Source organism: Conger conger, chromosome 14, assembly GCF_963514075.1.
Source record: "Conger conger chromosome 14, fConCon1.1, whole genome shotgun sequence".
Classification (NCBI taxonomy): domain Eukaryota; kingdom Metazoa; phylum Chordata; class Actinopteri; order Anguilliformes; family Congridae; genus Conger; species Conger conger.
In genome coordinates, this window is record NC_083773.1 from 40,185,925 (window position 1) to 40,203,276 (window position 17,352).

The 17,352-nt window shown below is 41.7% G+C and overlaps 1 protein-coding gene across 2 annotated transcripts in view; it reads right to left on the minus strand.

The window, feature by feature from the left end:
- The window catches only part of LOC133110188 (cadherin-22-like), a 299,036-nt gene extending 287,183 nt beyond the window's left edge, over positions 1-11,853 (minus strand). For both annotated transcript variants that reach the window (XM_061220105.1, XM_061220104.1), the window contains exon 1: positions 11,687-11,853. The gene's annotated coding sequence lies outside the window, so the exon portion shown is untranslated. The remainder of the gene's footprint in view (positions 1-11,686) is intronic.
- Between the last annotated feature and the right edge of the window lie 5,499 nt (positions 11,854-17,352).

The following is a 17,352-nucleotide window of genomic DNA, read 5'->3' on the forward strand; positions in this document are numbered from 1 at the left end:
CAACTCCACCCTATGCAAGCGTATCTCTAGTTTGTGTTGAGAAACACTGGTGAACCATAGTAATCTGTGCTGTGATCATGTTTATATTATAACATTGTGTCCATTGGATCCACAGTAATTACGAATAGCACTCAAATCAGGGTTCCTCACAATTACAAATCCAATAATGTCAAAATGCCACAGTACTTATGAAGTATCGTGCCTTTTTTCTTTTTCTTTTTTTAACATTTTCTAAATGAAAAAGTGGAAGGAGTCTGATGAAATTATGGCTTTAGAAACTTGATTGTATATCATTAAAGTACTGTTCACAGAAAGAGGAAGACGATCTTCCACTGTGCATTCACCGCAAACACACTCGCTTCTAAATGGGTCTTGAATGAAACTCATCGTAGCCATAATGACCAGTGTTCTCTGTACAAAATGTTTTGATTTTCCATACGGTGTAACACAAAAACCTTGTGTCGCAGAGCTACTGGTAGCCTCTACAGTGCAGTCCGTAAGTATTTGGACAGTGGTACAATTTCTGTTCTTTTGGCTCTGTAATCCAGCACACTGGGCTTGTAATGAAGCAACAAATAATGAGGTTAAAATCCAGATGGTCACCTAATTAGAGGGCAGTTTCATCCATACTGGGTGATCGTTGTTGGAATTACATCCATTTTCATACATAGTTCCATTCTAGGACACTTTTTTTTTTTTTTGCCTCATAATGGCTTCCTTGACTTCCAATGGCACAACTGGTCCTTATGTTGACAAACGCCAATAAAAGACTCCAAAAGCCTAGGATCAAGACTAGATATTGAAAGTTCTTATACCTGCACTAAGGAAGCAATTTAATACACCTGACTAATCAAAAACAGCAGAGAAGACAATCCAATTACTTCTGGTTCCCTAAAACAGAGGAACTACATATAAAAAGGGATGCAATTACTACACAGATTACCTGGTTTGGATGGGAATGCCTTAAAATGAAAGGTGACAGTCTGCACTTTAATCTCACATTCAAGGTTTAATTTCAAATCCAATGTGCTGGAGTACAGAGTAAAACAGAAATTTTACCACTGTAATGTACTGTTCTTTTGCAGTGCACAATATTGAGTCGCGGTGGCGCAACAGGCTAAGACGCAGTGGACTTCCAGTTGCAGTTTACTGCAGTCGCACACCAAGGACCGGGGTTCGATTCTCGGTCCTGCCAAAAGCCAAGTTTGGCTGGTTCTCCTGGAGCAGCATAATTGGCCCCAGAGGGAGGGACTTGGCAAGATTAGTAGATCGCTGCACAATAAAGCACCTCAGGCGCCTTGGAATCACGGTCACGAGCATGACACGAGATGGCTTGAAGAAGGCGTGTCACTCTCCTTCTGGCCGCCGAGGGACGGGGTGTGGGTGGTGTATCCAACACTAACTCTAACTGAATTAGACGGGGTACAATTGGCTACCAAATTGAGAGAAAAAGGGAAAAATCTTAAATAAATGTATACAGTGCACAACATGAAAATTGCCATAAAATACAGAGCAGAAATAGCTAGATGGACCCTTTTGCCTTCTTTCTACATCTAGCCAAGCAAGATAAATACAATACATTACAAGCAGATGCTCTTATACAAGTCAACTGACAAAAGTGGAGAGAACTGTTTGGTTTTAATACATCATGGAATACGTCATACGTGGGCAATTCCAGCGTCATGGACGTGACAAAAACAAAATCCCTCGGAAAAATTACTCTTGCTACATGATTTTAAAAAAAATGTTAATGAATATTAATCATAGCACCCACTTGGCTGAGGGGAAGGGCCAAAAAAAATAATAATATTGCTAAGCCAGAAAAATGTTTATGGATGTGACGAAAAAACAAAGGTATTTTGGGGAGACAAACTTTCAAAAAGTTTGATATCCATGTAATGTAGGAGGCTTGGCTGAACATAAATAGAAATGTAGAAAATATTTATATCTTTGTCTTGATTTTTATGGGGAGATACCAGTGTTATGGATGTGACACACTTTTACACATTTGTTGTCATCTGAAATGGTTCTGAATATCAGTTTTGACATTGACAAAACTGTTTCAGGATCAATGCAAATAGCATTGATTTCAATGGTAATGGGACCAATAAATTAATTTAAGCATATTCATGTTGTTAGCCTACATTTTATCACATTTCAAAATGGTCACAATGGACATAATAAGTTTAAATGGGACTTAAGCAAGGTAATTGTTTCATGTTCAGGTTGACATTACTGTGGAATCACCAATCTAGCTTTTTTCCACCAACTTTGTTTTACCATCTGAAAATATAACAGAAATTAGTTGACGCCATAATTGTATGATATTAAAAAGTCAAAGAAATAGGCTTTAATTTCCACGGTATGATGTCTTCGATGAATATTTGCACAAGATCGGACCGGTAGAACACCAGCTGCATTACTGGAGTGAAAATGGCTAAATGCACTTGCATGCCCAAGTATAATTAACATTCAAATATAGTGACATCTGTTCTCTGTAAGTGGAAGTTTTAAGTGTGACTAGTATTTCCCTAAATGCAGTGCATCCTTTCCTACTTCCTGGGCACAAGCTGAGGAGAATGAAGCAGAGCATTTCAGAACAGCGCACACATAATTGTCACAGTAGTACATGGTTCAAAAGACAGCATTCACATCACACCGTGTGCATTCATAATTTCATGGAGAAAGGGGGCTGTTTATTTTAAGACGAAGAAAGCCGCGGCTTCCTTGACTTGACCAAAGTCTAAAAACAGCTGCATCATTTGGATATAAAACATAAGCAGCAATACAACAGGGAAACGGCAAGTTACTGTAGGTTCCCAGTCTCGTTGCGGTATAAGTCCAAACCTTTACTTTAAGCCCTGAGAAATACCTGCATAATTCAGTCGTGGTGGTAAATAGAACATTAGACACCAGCAGGCAGCACAGAACGTTCAGCCCATCTCGGGCCTGTCATTCGCTGATATATATATATAAACAAACAAATGAGAAATAAATGCCATTAACACCGTACCCGGGAACGGGAGTCAGGAGAAAGTAAAAAAAATAATAATACCTGAGGATTAACATTCTCCCGCGATCGTGATGTACGTGCAGAACAGCTGTTCATCAGGAAAGGTAATGGAGGCGGTACAGGGGAGAGCCGAAACGGGTCTGAGGTAATAGTCTGGGGCCGGCGATTCGCCGACGACATTTGGAATCGGAGAGAGTGAGGCGCGCGGTCCCGAATGCAACACTTTTCACGAAAACCGTTAATGGAGAAAGTAACTCAGCCCAAATAGCGCCATTAAACCCCGGCTATAAAACGTGAGCCTCGCGTGATAAGCCCAGCCGGCCAGACGAATGACGGCGTATAATGGGGCGTCGGGATGGCCCAATGGCCTGCCCGCCGATCTGAAAGTCTGAGAGGCCATTTTTGGATGTCACCGTGGGAGCCGGGGGGGGGCGGTTGGATATCAATTATTCGCACGCAACCGAGAGGTCGCGCGCAAGGTCTGTATCCTAGTGGCTAAGGTGCATGGCTGGTTGGTGCTTCAAGCCCCGGTGTAACCATAAGACCTGTGCAGCCGTTGGGCCCTTGAGGAAAGCCCTTAACCCCACATTGCTCCAGGGGGGTTGTCCCCTATTGAGTCTCATCAACCAAGTCATTTTGGATAACAGCATCAGTTAAATAACTGTCGTGTAATTTGTATTCATACATTATCAAACCCTAGGATACATTTAGTTAGTTAATTAGTACCATTAACTAACTGTACATTAATGTTTTTCATTCCAATACGAATTCAAATTACCTAACGTTGTGGTTGTCATGAAAGAAAAAAAAACAATGCACAAACACATAAGCTGTGCAGTTTAGCTTCGTTAACAACTACATTAGTTAATGCCAATTCATGTAATCTTATTGCAAAGTGTTACCTTAAGTCAACACAGGGTATTCCAATGTCTTTCCTGGGTGGAGCTCCCGCAAGCAAAACACCCCCAGACAAGAGCCACCACACGTGACACTCCAGGACACAAAAAAACTAAAAAGCTGACCAAGCGTCACAATTAAATATTTATACAGCGCTGTAGTTATCATCCTCTGCATTCTCCGTGGGCACACTGGAAGATTTCCTTATTTTATTTGCTTCAGACATGTACGGACATTATCGGGTGTTGCATTATTCAAGCGACTGTAGCGCTGCTCCCAACCACTCCCCGGCTACCGTCTACCAGCAGGAGCACCAGCCCGCCCCGCCCCACCTCGCCCCCTTCCCGGGGCCCCGAAATCACCCGAACAGACTGGCAGTCTGGACGTCTCGAGCGTCTGGCGGCCATGTTGAGAGCTCCAGTGGTGCATAGACTGTCCACCCAGCAGCGCACCCTCCTAACCCTTCCCCCTCCCCCAAAAACCCTGAAGGAATGGACCACAAACCTGTACTCTCACCTTCCCACCACCCCAAACCTCACCAACTCAACAGCCCATTAAACCCTGTAAACAGATAGGCACAAAGCAACAGATTTCTTTCTGTTAACTGGATCTGCAGTCCAACAGCTAATTACTGTACATACAATAACAGAAAATACACTCAGTGACCACTTTGTTAGCCAGCTTGTTAATCCAAATGTGTCAGCCAATCATAAGGCAGCTACGCAATGTAGAAACGCATGCCGACCTGGTCAAGAGGTTCAGTTGTTGCACAGACCAAACGTCGGAATGGAGAAGAAATGTGATTCAAGTGACTGACTGTGGAATGAATGTTGTTGCCAGTCAGGGTAGTTTGATTATCTCAGAAACTGCAGATTTCCAGGGATTTTCATGCAACGGTCTCTAGCGTTTACAGAGAATGGTGAAACACATCCAGTGAGTGGCAGTTCTGTGGGTGAAAACACCTTGTTAATGAGACGTCAGAGGAGAAGGGCCAGACAGGTTCATGCTGACAGGGAGGCGACAGTAAACTCAGATAACCATGCGGTACAAACAGTGGTATGCAGAAGAGCAACTCTGAAGACATAACAAAGTGGATAGGCTACAGCAGCAGAAGACCAGTAAGTCAAAAAATAAGTCGAAGAACTACCTACAGGAATAAAGTGGTGACAGAATTTATTTTGTCTAGCCTCCCATTTGTAAAAAAAACACTTTTACCTACAGTTAATTTAAAAACAGTTGGCGAAACACACTCTACTCTATCTGGAACTGGGTGGTGGTCATTACGAAGACTAATAATTTATTTGGTGCATGGTAAACGCATACAAAATTATGATTCCCCACAATTAAGAGTTCAAATCCTAAAACCTGACGATGACTAAGCATTGGAATAGCTGACCACAGTAGCCATAGTAACTATAGCGACCATAATAACAGACACAATGGTCTTAATAAGATGCGTATTAATACAGACTACGACAACAGGAGAAGAGGGCACGCACTAGTGCAAGTTAGGTAAACCACTCGAAGTGACGCTGCCATGAAGTTGGCTGAAGGAAAAGGTCAGGCTATGCATAAATAATGTGCAAATGTAAATCGAACTAATATCAGTAGGACCTGAGCCACATATCTGTTGTTGTCACAGTAATTCACTCTTGATTTCCGACACAATTAAACTTGACCGAGGTTAATGCGTTTATTCATGCGGTATCCCAATATTAAATCTCTGCCGAGTATTGACTATATTTAAAAGGACTCGGGCTAGAAAATATATATTGTTTCTTATAGGACATATTCATTTTTGCATTTATCAGTAGAGCGGCTCAAAAATTAATCTTGAGAGCACAGCGTGTGCAAATGCGTTTAGTGAACTTGGCGTATTTATGTAAACATCAATTATGCCAATGAGTGAGTGAATTTAATGTACAGCTTCGGTTATGTTGTAAAAAAACTCCTTCACATTCAATTTCGTATCTCATCCAAACATCACTGAAATTGGTATCGTGCCAGAATACCATGGCTAAATTCACGTCGCTTTTTCACCAGACAAAACAAAAACTAAAAAACTAAAACATTAAAACATTAACCACCCAATTTAACAGGAATTCACACATTCTCCAATTAGAAATTCTTATTCATGAGCTCTGTATTTCATGCTCCGTGGAAGTGAAAACATTTTTCCATTTTCTTCTTTAAAATACCACGTAGGGGCTGTAATCCAGGAATGGCCCAGAACACATCAGGAGTACAATCGATTCCGAGGGTATCCACCTTCACCCTTTGTACTGAGGCCCGTAATTCTACGGTAGAGTCCTCCACAGATTCTATAAACATTTTATGGTGAGATAGAAGCAGGTTATTGGACTGCATAACAACCACCAACTTCCCCTGAGATAGAATTAATATCACGCCACTGCTTATTGAATATCATACGTGAATATTCAGAAACAGACCGCTTCCATACTCAATTTTTGTGCTGCATTAGATACTGTAACTTATGCACTGCAGGCCTGCTCAATGGCACGAGAGATCTGTCATCGTAATATAAATGTCACTCCCTAGAAACGTGATTAAATTATTATAAACTGAGATACATGTTGATGAAGTAAATGCTGATGAGGTCTGCTACTGGGGAAAGGGATGGTAATCTTTCAAACGTTTCACTTGTGAAAACCCCGTATGATGCCTGAACAAGTTTGCTGTTTGTTGTCTTGAACACGTGTCTGGTTTTATTGGTCTGTACAGGACATACTAACGTTGCATCTAAAGTCACAGCCTTCTCCATATGCCATCACAAGACTTGCTTGGGAGACGGTAGACCCAGAATAACACTGATCCCGCAGTTCAATGATGTCTGTCTCCACTAGCTATGGTTGTCCACCTATAGTTGTGGGGGCAGCCTGTGGCCTAGTGCCCAGGGTAAATGACTGGGATCTGGAAGGTTGGTGTTTCAACTCCCGTGGTAACCACAATAAGATCCTCACAGCTGTTGGGCCCTTGAGCAAGGCCCTTAACTCCATTGCAGCAGGGGGGGTGTTGTCCTGCCCTGCTTAGTCTAATCAACTGTAAGTCATTTTGGATAAAAGCATCAGCTAAAGAACTGTAATGTAATGTAGTCAAACTGCCAAGGGCAATGGATTTTGGGGGTGCCCCCTTGGCCTTATACCTTGGGGTAGGGCATTCAAAGGACAGTGACATAACCTGGTTATGAAGAGCACTTCATTGTATGTCGCTCTGGCTAAGAGGGCCTCCCAAATGGCCGTACTGTAATGACAGAAATCGGGTGGCCCAATGAGTGCAGTAGATGTAGTGTGGTAAACAAGGCTCAATATGGAACCAGCCTTTTTTAAGGATTTGTTGATGAAATCTCTGAGTTGACATGACCACGACCTTCACCAATCTCCATGAACTCCACTGCATTGAGATCAATATTTCCAGACAAATAGGTCACCCAGTCAAAGTCTATTCAGTGTTAGGATGTCCATTTCAACGGCTAACAACCTTGTCATGACCTACCACCTACTGACTGTACCGGTGCCAAAATCTTTGCATTTGTTGTTCTTACTTTAATTCTTACTGTTGTTCTCATTAAATGGAAATTAAATTATTCTTTCACAAACCCTTAAAGCGCACACTGTATCAAGCCAGGGAGGGATTTTAGAATATTCCTAAAAAATTTGGAAAACCGAGCACACACATTTGTCATTTGTTTCGTGGATGTCTCTTGAACTTTATCTGCAAACCACACACAGCTCCACAAGAACAGCCATAGCATAGAATATTATTCAGTTTTGTCATCCAAGAAAATAAATAACTGCATAAATAGACTTAACGTAAGTGAACCTCTGAAGTTTATCAAGAAATGTTTGCAATGTTAAACAAATCTGCAATTTCACTACTTTCATTCGGAACAATCGTCAAGCACGTTTGACTCATATCATCCTCGATGTTTTTTCCATGACAAAATGATAACCGCTTACAATCGGATGCCGCCAGGGGGTCTGCATTCAGTAAACCTACGACATATTTCTGTGACTTTGACAGAACTCGAATAAATACCTGCTACTGTACTTTTGTCCAAAGGAGAAAATTCCAAACCGACTAGAAACTAATCCCTGCTACTTTATTCTACGGAATAACTTGATTCCAAATTGCAGCTCAAAATTGGCTTTCCCCCTCTGAAAATCAAAAATAAATCAGAACTAATTACAGCTTTGGGGTAACTCGCGCTAACTGGCATCCTGAGCCGTACCAGGAAGGGTAGGGGAGGGGCGGGGGGAACGGCATTTAAGCGCTTGTGAGGAAAGCTCATTGCTTCCGGTACGGGGAGCCAAGGTTGCTGGCATGGGGAGACTCCTGGAGCAGGTGTGAGAGGACGCGCAGCGCAGCACAGAGGATGGATTTACCACAGAAGCAGATCCGTAAGGATCCGGGACCAGGTGTGAGATTGCAGCGCTGAGAGCGAACTTATCACGGACACCGCATCAATTAGCCAAGCCGTCTTTTCCACAAGCCGTAAAAAGCCGACTCCCAGTCCCCTCGTCTGCAACGCATATCTGTCATCTTTACAGCCCCTCCGGTGACATCAATCAACGCACACCTCTCCCAACCGCCCACCCCCTTCCCGACAGTAAAAGTTTATTTTCCCGACTGGGTGGATCGTAATCAATGCCCTAAACGTTCTAACTACTTAATCTCTTCAATTTGCTGTTGTGCTTCCGCTTCGAGTTCTTTCACGATAAAATGCTGTGGACTCAACGCGCACCCATCACAAATCCCATCTGTTAAATTGCTGGATCTGACTTAATTACATATCAATCTGAGCAAATATGGGAGGGGTAGTAGCAATCACATCTTAGAAATGTTTATATATGAAATTAGTGCAAACAGTAAAAAACCAGAACAGCTCCAATTATATGCAGGAACACGAAAATAAGGTTTGGTGATGGTTACATATTGATGAATTTAAAACATCAAAGCGCGCTTTTCGCTTGATAGATATCAGAAGAACTGCAATTCATATTTCATGCCATGAAGAAAAAAAATGGTGAAATTGTAAAACCGTAGTGCTGATACTGAGAAAGCCATTATTGCATAACATGAGAACCAATCCTTACAGCAGTGAAGTATTGATATTATCAAGCATGTATGACACAAAGCAAACAGAAACATCAGTTTAACTACCTTTGACCGACATTTGCATAGGCTACATAGCATCCAAAAGGTTAGCGTTAAACATTTGTAATTTACTGACAATATATTATATACTATTTAACATACAATAAAATATAGAAACGCAAAGCCAAATGCAATCATAGGATACGAAAACAATACGTTAAAAAGAGCAAATGCTGTACTGTACGTGAAATGGGGCCCAGTCGTCTCTGGCAAGCATCGAAAAATGCACATGACCAAGCTGCCTTATTTTTGCCAAAACACATCCGATCAATGGCAGACCTGAGAAACCCCGGATCCGGGGGAATTAGGAGTACTCATGGAGTCGTGCTAGCCGACACTGCTGAGGCATGCCCATGCCTTCAGCGCAAGGACCGGAGAAGGCTGACACTGCTAATAAACAACATGCAGGCGTGGAAGACCGAAATAAAAGTCAGTCTGCGATGAACTACCTTTAGGAATGTGACCTCTGGCTCAGAACGAATTTGGAGCGTAAACGAAAGCAAGGAAACGCTTGGAACCACAGGCCCAAAAGCATGCATAATAATTATTATTCCTGGCTGAGTTGATCTTGAAAGAGAAAGGAAAGCTTCAGTGAAGTATACACTTTTATGTATCAACTCGGATTTTGTAGTAGATGTCTGAGAGATTGTTTCCTCAATCGACTGGCTATCGTTTACTTGACCATGCTTATCTGAATGTATTGATTACGGGACGAACTATTAACGCTTTGCATGTGACATTTTTGGTGTGTTCTTTATTATTATTTTTAACAAAGGGGGGGGGGGGGGGGGGTGTCTAAAATTCAGGTTAATTCAGGTTGATTTTTAATGTGCCCATGTAAGATGAATAAATGTGAAAGTCACGTTGGAACCAACAATCCATGATCTCAACATACTGTACTGTCTGTGCACAGCTGTAGACGTTTTTCAAAATTATTTGTGCAGGTAAAACACACTGTTCATTGCATAACGGCCACACACGAGTACGTAATTTCGTTACACGAACTAACTTTCGAGTCCTCTGAATTTCATTATGGGAATACTTAAGAGGGACACACTACCTCTCCCTCTCCCTAAACTAAACTCCTTAGATTAGATCCCATCGATTTATTGAAGAAACGGTCAAGATGTGACTTAATCCTAGGGTACACTTTGAGAACGCTTTTGCTAAAAGAAATAAATACAAGCGACATATTGTATATGCTAAATAACCAATTACTACAATGACCATGCCAATAGTAATATCCATATTACATACGCCGCAACATGGCAAAATTCTAATAAACTACGTTATCAGCAGAAATACGATAAAAATCTAACTATGACAAGACGGCTAAACTTGGCAGTTAAAACTGTGAAACAGAAAAGCGAGCAACACCGGCGTCCGTATGGTACGACGCGCAGTTCCGTTCCTGGTTTGCAAACACATTAAAGCATTGAGCTGTGCGGTCTCATTCTCTTCGTCTCAGCGAAAACTACTCAGCGTATAATGTACGGGATATCACGTATGTATTAAAACTAAACCGTTTGCAAATCTGTCCACGAATTCGAAATCAGGCGAAAACAAACAGAAGGAATAGTGTGCATTGTTCGTCATTTGACCATGAATTTTGAAACTCTAAAACTCGCCGCAGAAGGTAAGGTATAGGCTAAGCATTTTATTCAAGCTGCACTGCACGAATGCACACGAATAATGGCTTCGCTTACCACGTAAAACTTCTACGCATGCAAACTAAATGCATGTCATCCACTCAATACATTTAATTGCACAGGATAACCTAGAAACAAACTATTGGAGAATAAATGCAACAAACAGGCAATACTTTTTTTAAACGTCGACTGAATGATAAACATGCAACTGCACAGTAAATGAAACGGTGTCTGCATCATGTCTGGTGGTTTAAGCTTGCTCAGAATTTGAGCGAGAAATCCACCAAGTACAACAACCAGAAGAGCTTAATAAGTTCATGACAAGCCAGTGCTCGGTGTTCGGCGTCTCGGTGACGCAGGGTATAGCCGATCTCTAAATAAAGCCGCTCATACTGTAGCCTACCTTTTGTGAGGAAAAAACGATGTTTAAATGTAAGTAGACTCCAGCTTAAGAATGCTACCAATTCCTGATAATGCCTTGCTACAAACTTCGCTACAATTCATGGGTTGTAGCTTAGAAGGCGTGTGTCTCATTCCCCCCCCCCCCACAAAGCTCGCTTACGATCATTATCTAAGAATGAATGTTATCACCTTCCCAGTTTTCATCTGGAAATTACAAACGGCAACAAGTTTATTAACCTATGTAGGAGCCTATGTAAAAGCGCACCTGAAATTAGTATGGCAACATATTAATTTCATATTCTAAAAATATATTATGTGTAATGTGCTCAGGAATAGCTACATGCATAGTTCAGGATCATTTTAAAAAGTAAAGTAAAGCCCCGACAAAATGAATTGATCGAAGTAAGCATAAGCATTACACTGCATAAGCATAAGTTGTACACTGCTTGATAATTATTGTTTCGGACGTCAGTTGGTCGGCAAAAAGACGTACCGAAATGAATCACTTTAAGAAAACACGGGAGGTAGGCAAAAAGACACCTGTTCTTACCTTTAAAATAAATGTTGCCAGTGGATGGTGTGCTCCTTGTCGATTCGATGTGTCGGTTGGTAAAACTACAGCTGCCGTTTACTGAGGTGCGCTTTCCAAAAAATGTAGGGTTCCTTTGCACCGCAGCTGCGGGCAGACTGAGCGGCATGTACGGTCCTATTGCCTCTCCAGCCACGCTGGTTTTGGAGACCTCGTTCCAGAGAGCCGAGTACATGGAGCGACGAACGCCACCACTCCAGCCCCTTGTGGCGAAGGAAAGAACTCGGAGAGATTGAGAGAGGGGAAGAGACTGACAGAGAAAGGGAGGGAGGCAAAGAAAACGAGAGGGTGGGGGGGAATCTGAGGAGGAAAGAAGCGCTACTGGTGCAACATATTTTAAGCATTCGTCTGTGTCTCTGCCGCATTTCAGCAAAGGTAACATGGAAGACAAAACCAGCCTCTTTTAAATGTAGTTGGCGTTGCGTATGAGTATCTTTCAACTGCTATTAAAGCTAAAGTTAATAGCGTTAGCTGGCGATTAATTAAATCAATAGCTTTGTGTGGGTGAATATGAATTAGTATGTGCACGCCTCCCTGGACGATGCGTGTGCGCTCGCGCGCGTGCACTCTCGGAAATTGGCAGTCGTGAAAAGACGACCCAAATAGTTACGTTTCCTTATGCTAACAGTATTATATACCGATTTGCTTTGTAGTTGTCACACATTTGATCAAAACAAGTTAGACGTTTCCAGTTAATAAAATAAACTGTGTACAGATTACATTAATGAAATATGATGAAAATATAACACGAAAAACATCTTATATCTTATGACCTTTTAACAGAGGTCCCATGAGAGTACAGTATGTCCCTTTACAAGTAAAAGTTCCTTTTGCATTTCACATGTGTAATAGCTACATGTGTCTAATTAATGTCGAGCAACTGATGTTCCCTTGTACAGTATTAGTTCATGTAGGGACCAATGCCATCTAATTCCACGGGATATGCAAATGTTTATGCAATTTGCCTCAGGCTATCTCCCATTGAGAAACAGGTGTGTGTTGTGTTATGACAAAACAATTAAAGGCAATTACCTCACTGGCGTACCAGGCAAGTGCAATGAAATGCAATGAAGATCCAGTCCATTCAGACTTTCTCAGATTGCACCTTGAACTGCATCAAAATATTTCACAACATTTTCAGCTTTGATATGCTTTGATATGCAATTTTTGTCTGATTTTGTTGGTTGCAAGGGCATGAAATGAAGAGAACAAATAGCTACACCATGAGAAAAAAAAATAAAAAATAAAAATAAATAAAGAAATAAAAATAAACAAGAGTTCTTAAGCAACTGATTGCAACAGCACTTCTGAGTTTGCACAACTTTCAAGATTCAAGGCGGATTGCAAATACCAAGGCCTTTTGTGTTGTCACAGCAACCGCAAAACAAATTGTTCTGCATAGAGCTAACAAGCCCAGTAAAGGATGTGTACTGAGAAATTAAGTTTTTGAGGTGATTTTATTTGCAGAGGTTTTTAAACTTGAACTTGAAGCTTTTATGCTGCAACTGAACTGTCAGGGCAAAACAATCAGCAAAGCCAGACTCTCACTCAAGTGGACCTGACCCCTGACACAGCTCAGCAGGACCGTCGCTAGTGAGATGAAAGGTGGTTATGGTTGGAGGGGCCCAAAGCTTGAGGGGCCCACAACAATAGGATACAGTAGGATTAAAACTGAGTGGACCAGAGATAGATAGATAGTAGTATTATCTATAGTATAGTATCTATCTGACCATAGATAGTCAGATAGATAGATAGACAGATAGATTTATATAGCGCTTTTCTAGACAAAAAGCACTTACAGTGATGAGTGGGAAACTCGTCTCAACCACCACCAATGTGAACACACCAGCTGAGGTGGAGAGATGTTTTTGCCGATTGTATCAGGGGATGAATAGGTGGCAGATTGAAAGAGCCAAGGTTGGGAATTTAGCCAGGACACCGGGGAACCCCCTAATTTTTGTGAAGAGTGTCGTGGGATCTTTAATGACCACAGCGAGTCAGGACCTCGTTTTATCGTCTCATCTGAAAGACGGCGTCTCCTACAGCCCAGTGTCCCCATGTGCTGGGGCACTGGGGATATTTTGACCAGAGAGAAGGTCTCCCCCTACTGGTCCACCAACACTACTTCCAGCAGCAACATAGTTTTCCCAGGAGGTCTCCCATCCAATCACCTGCTTAGCTTCAGCCATTGGGCAGGAGCTGGGTGCATGATGGTATGGCTGCTGTCAATATCAATTTTTTGGTTTCTAGAACTCCATTGATTTCAGTTACCAGTCATGATTGTTACATCAGCATTACAATGTTCAGTAAAGACTATTCTAACCACATATCTGTGATCTCACACCTGAAGAGGGTTAAATCTCCTCCCGTGTCCGCAGGTGAAATCTGGCTCATTTAACACAACACACACACACACAAAGTCATTAAATATGATTTCACTTTTCTTATTGGCGATGTAAAATTGGCCGGCTACAGCAAACTGCGTGCCTCGGGCCTGACATAATCTTTTCCCGGGAGCACCTTGGCAGACGGGCAAGAACATCTCAGTTCCAAACATCGCAGTGCCTTCAAAGAAGATATGCAATTAACACTGTCCCTTTGAAATAGCGGGTTTGAGAAATGCTCTGAAATAGCCGCGTTCACTATAATCTAATCTAGATGCGAGGAGAGCGGAGATGCGACAATTATCATTTAACCAGAATATTTATCATATATTTAGAGTATATTTAGCAGAATAAGGAGTTTGTGTCAGGGGGTAGGCGACATGAAACGGGGGTGGTGTTCCAAACATGTCACCGCTGGCCGATGGCAGAAAAAAGAGGCTTCAATCGGATTGCAGCAAACAAATATCAACCTTCACTTTCCCTTTCTAGATTCTCTTTAGATACGAGGGAGACGGGGTGGTATCATTCATTACAATTCTGTAAGTGCTAGGGCTGTAATTCCATCAGCCCTACCAAGTCCCTGGCTATAAAAAACATGTTTTTTCTGTCAACCATTCAATCGTTTAACAGCATAACCTTGTCTGCATATGGAAATCTATGGCCTGCGTATATTGCTCGGCTTTAACGTAGTTGGTTTAACGGAACAATACAGCGCGCACGGTTTATGGGCTGGACTGGGTTGACCAGATTTTACGATCCCGGGCGATCTCAATTTTCAGGTCCTTGAACTCCTGCAAAATCTAATCTCGGCCGCTGAATCGCTCCCTTTCCCAGCAACAGGATGATAAAGGATGCAAATGATGTCATTCAAACACATGATTTCCTGATTGACATTTCAGGGCAACCAATGACAATGCCTGGCACTCTTCCCAACAGTTGGTAATAGATCTGAACACCAAGGCAAGTTTGGTGACAACAGATGCTTGCAGGACTGTTTGGATTTCTATTCTGTTTCTAAAAACAATCACAAGCATAAAAAAAACTGCAGAGGACAATGTTGCAGAATTTAGGAGAGAATCTGTGCATAGCAACAGTGGAACGCTGTTTGTACAACCAACAAAATTTGTTCTAATTAAAATGAGCTAATTATATTTGTCTTGTAGGCAAATATTCAGTACCAGTGTATGCTGGCCAGCAGCCATCCATTCACCCTGCTCCTGCTGAAAGGCTGAAGCAAAATGGCTATGGGCTTGGTTAGTACTTAGATGGGAGATGGGAGATGGGCAGGTTAGGCTAGTTGGGGGTGGGGGGGGGGGGCATTAACAGGATGTTTCTGCAAAAGAGCATGTATGCTCAGTCAACCTACCATGTATAAATAAAGGTTCATAAATAAATAAGTTGCTGCTGGAAGTGGTTTTGGTGGGGCAGTAGGGGGCGATTTTCCCTCTGGTGAAATAAGCCCCGCTGTCCCAGCGCAGTGATGGGGACACTGTGTTGTAATACACGCCGTCTTCATATAAAACAAGGTCCTGACTCACTGTGGTCATTAAGCGTCCCATGGCACACAAAGACTAGGGGGTTCCCTGGTGTCCCGGATAAATTCCCAACCCTGGCTCTTTAAACCTGCCACCTAATCATCCCCTGATTCAATTGGTAAAAACATTGTCCTCTCCCTCTCCACCTCAGCTGCTGTGTAGTGAGTGTTCTGGCACAAAATGGCTGCTGTTGCATCACCCAGGTGGGTGCTACACATTGGTGGTGGCTGAGGGGAGTTTCCACCTCACTGTAAATTCTTAGAGCATGAGAAAAGCAATATATAAATTCTATCTATCTAATTGAAAGCACAAAGATGTAGAAAATGTATTAGGATGACCCAAAAAGCAAAATAAATAAATAAATAGACAACACAGCTTAGACTTACATTATCTCACAACAAAGGAGCCCAGAAACTCCTTAACTGTTCATATTTCTCGGGATCACACAATGATTTCTACATACATTGTCCCAAGGGTGACCAACCCTTGTTCTGGAGAGCAGTGTGGTGGGCTGGGAATTTTTTCTCCATTTTTAAAATTGAATTGCTCAAATGAAGTGATTGATTACATGCAATTCATTTAACTTGTTTATTTTTTATTTTTTATTCTTGGTTTGCTTTCCAATTAGCCTACAAGGGTTCAAGTCTTTTTTAACTGTAAACTTAGAATGATGTTCTGACTGTCTTCTCGCACAGAGACACACAGAATTGCCTGCATTCAGAAATGTGTTGAGGGGAAGCTGAAACTCCTTATGAATGCGTGTTGTGTTTTCCTCATTGGCTCTAGACATTGGTGATAGAAGTTAGCTGCTGATTTATGCATGGACAATTAACAGCAAATCCCAAGAGAAAGCACTGTCTGGATCTGTGGATGCAGATGGAACTGCGTGAGCTACAGGCCAACTGTTTCCTTTTCCCAAAGAGCGGGGAACGGAACGTTGACTTTTGGAAACTACCAGAAACTCATTTTCCAAAACTCTTTCAGCTGTGCAGCATGTTCGGAATTATGTATACGGTACATCTGTGAAAGCAACTTTTCAACATTTAAACGTTTGACGTCTAAGGAGCAAAGCCAACGAACAGATGAAGAATTGTTTCACCTCATGCAAGTATCATGCACCACTGTAGACTGATGTGCCTTCCATTGTCGGCAGAAATTATTATTTTTCAACTTCTGTCACCCACTCAGAGAACAGCACTTTCTTAGGTCACTGTGTACTCACTCATATTGCAGCAGCTGGTCCATAGGACAGTAATGGATATCAAATAAATTGCCTTCAACGTGCTTATCATTTACATAATATAGTAATGAAATGTGTAAATATTAATTTAAGCCATGAACTGAACCATCCAGCTACCAGGTGAATCATGATATTATAAAACACTTTTTAAAGCAAAAACTTTTAGAAAACTGAAAAAAAGGCAAAGGTACAAGACTGTGTACTTAATGGGAATTAACTATACATCCCATAAAGCATTGCGAACAATGTTATCAAATCGCTTTCCACTCGTTGCATTTTATATTCAGTAATATAACCCAGTAATATATTTCATGTATATTTCGCAGTGATGATCCCTGGTAGAGTGGAATTGTGGGGGGTGTTGTTTTTCACTAGTTCACTAAAAGAAGGAAGTTGAAATCAGACTGGATTTGATCTGGCAGCTCATGCTAAGTCTACCTTTCAAATGCCATTTATACTTCCAGAAAC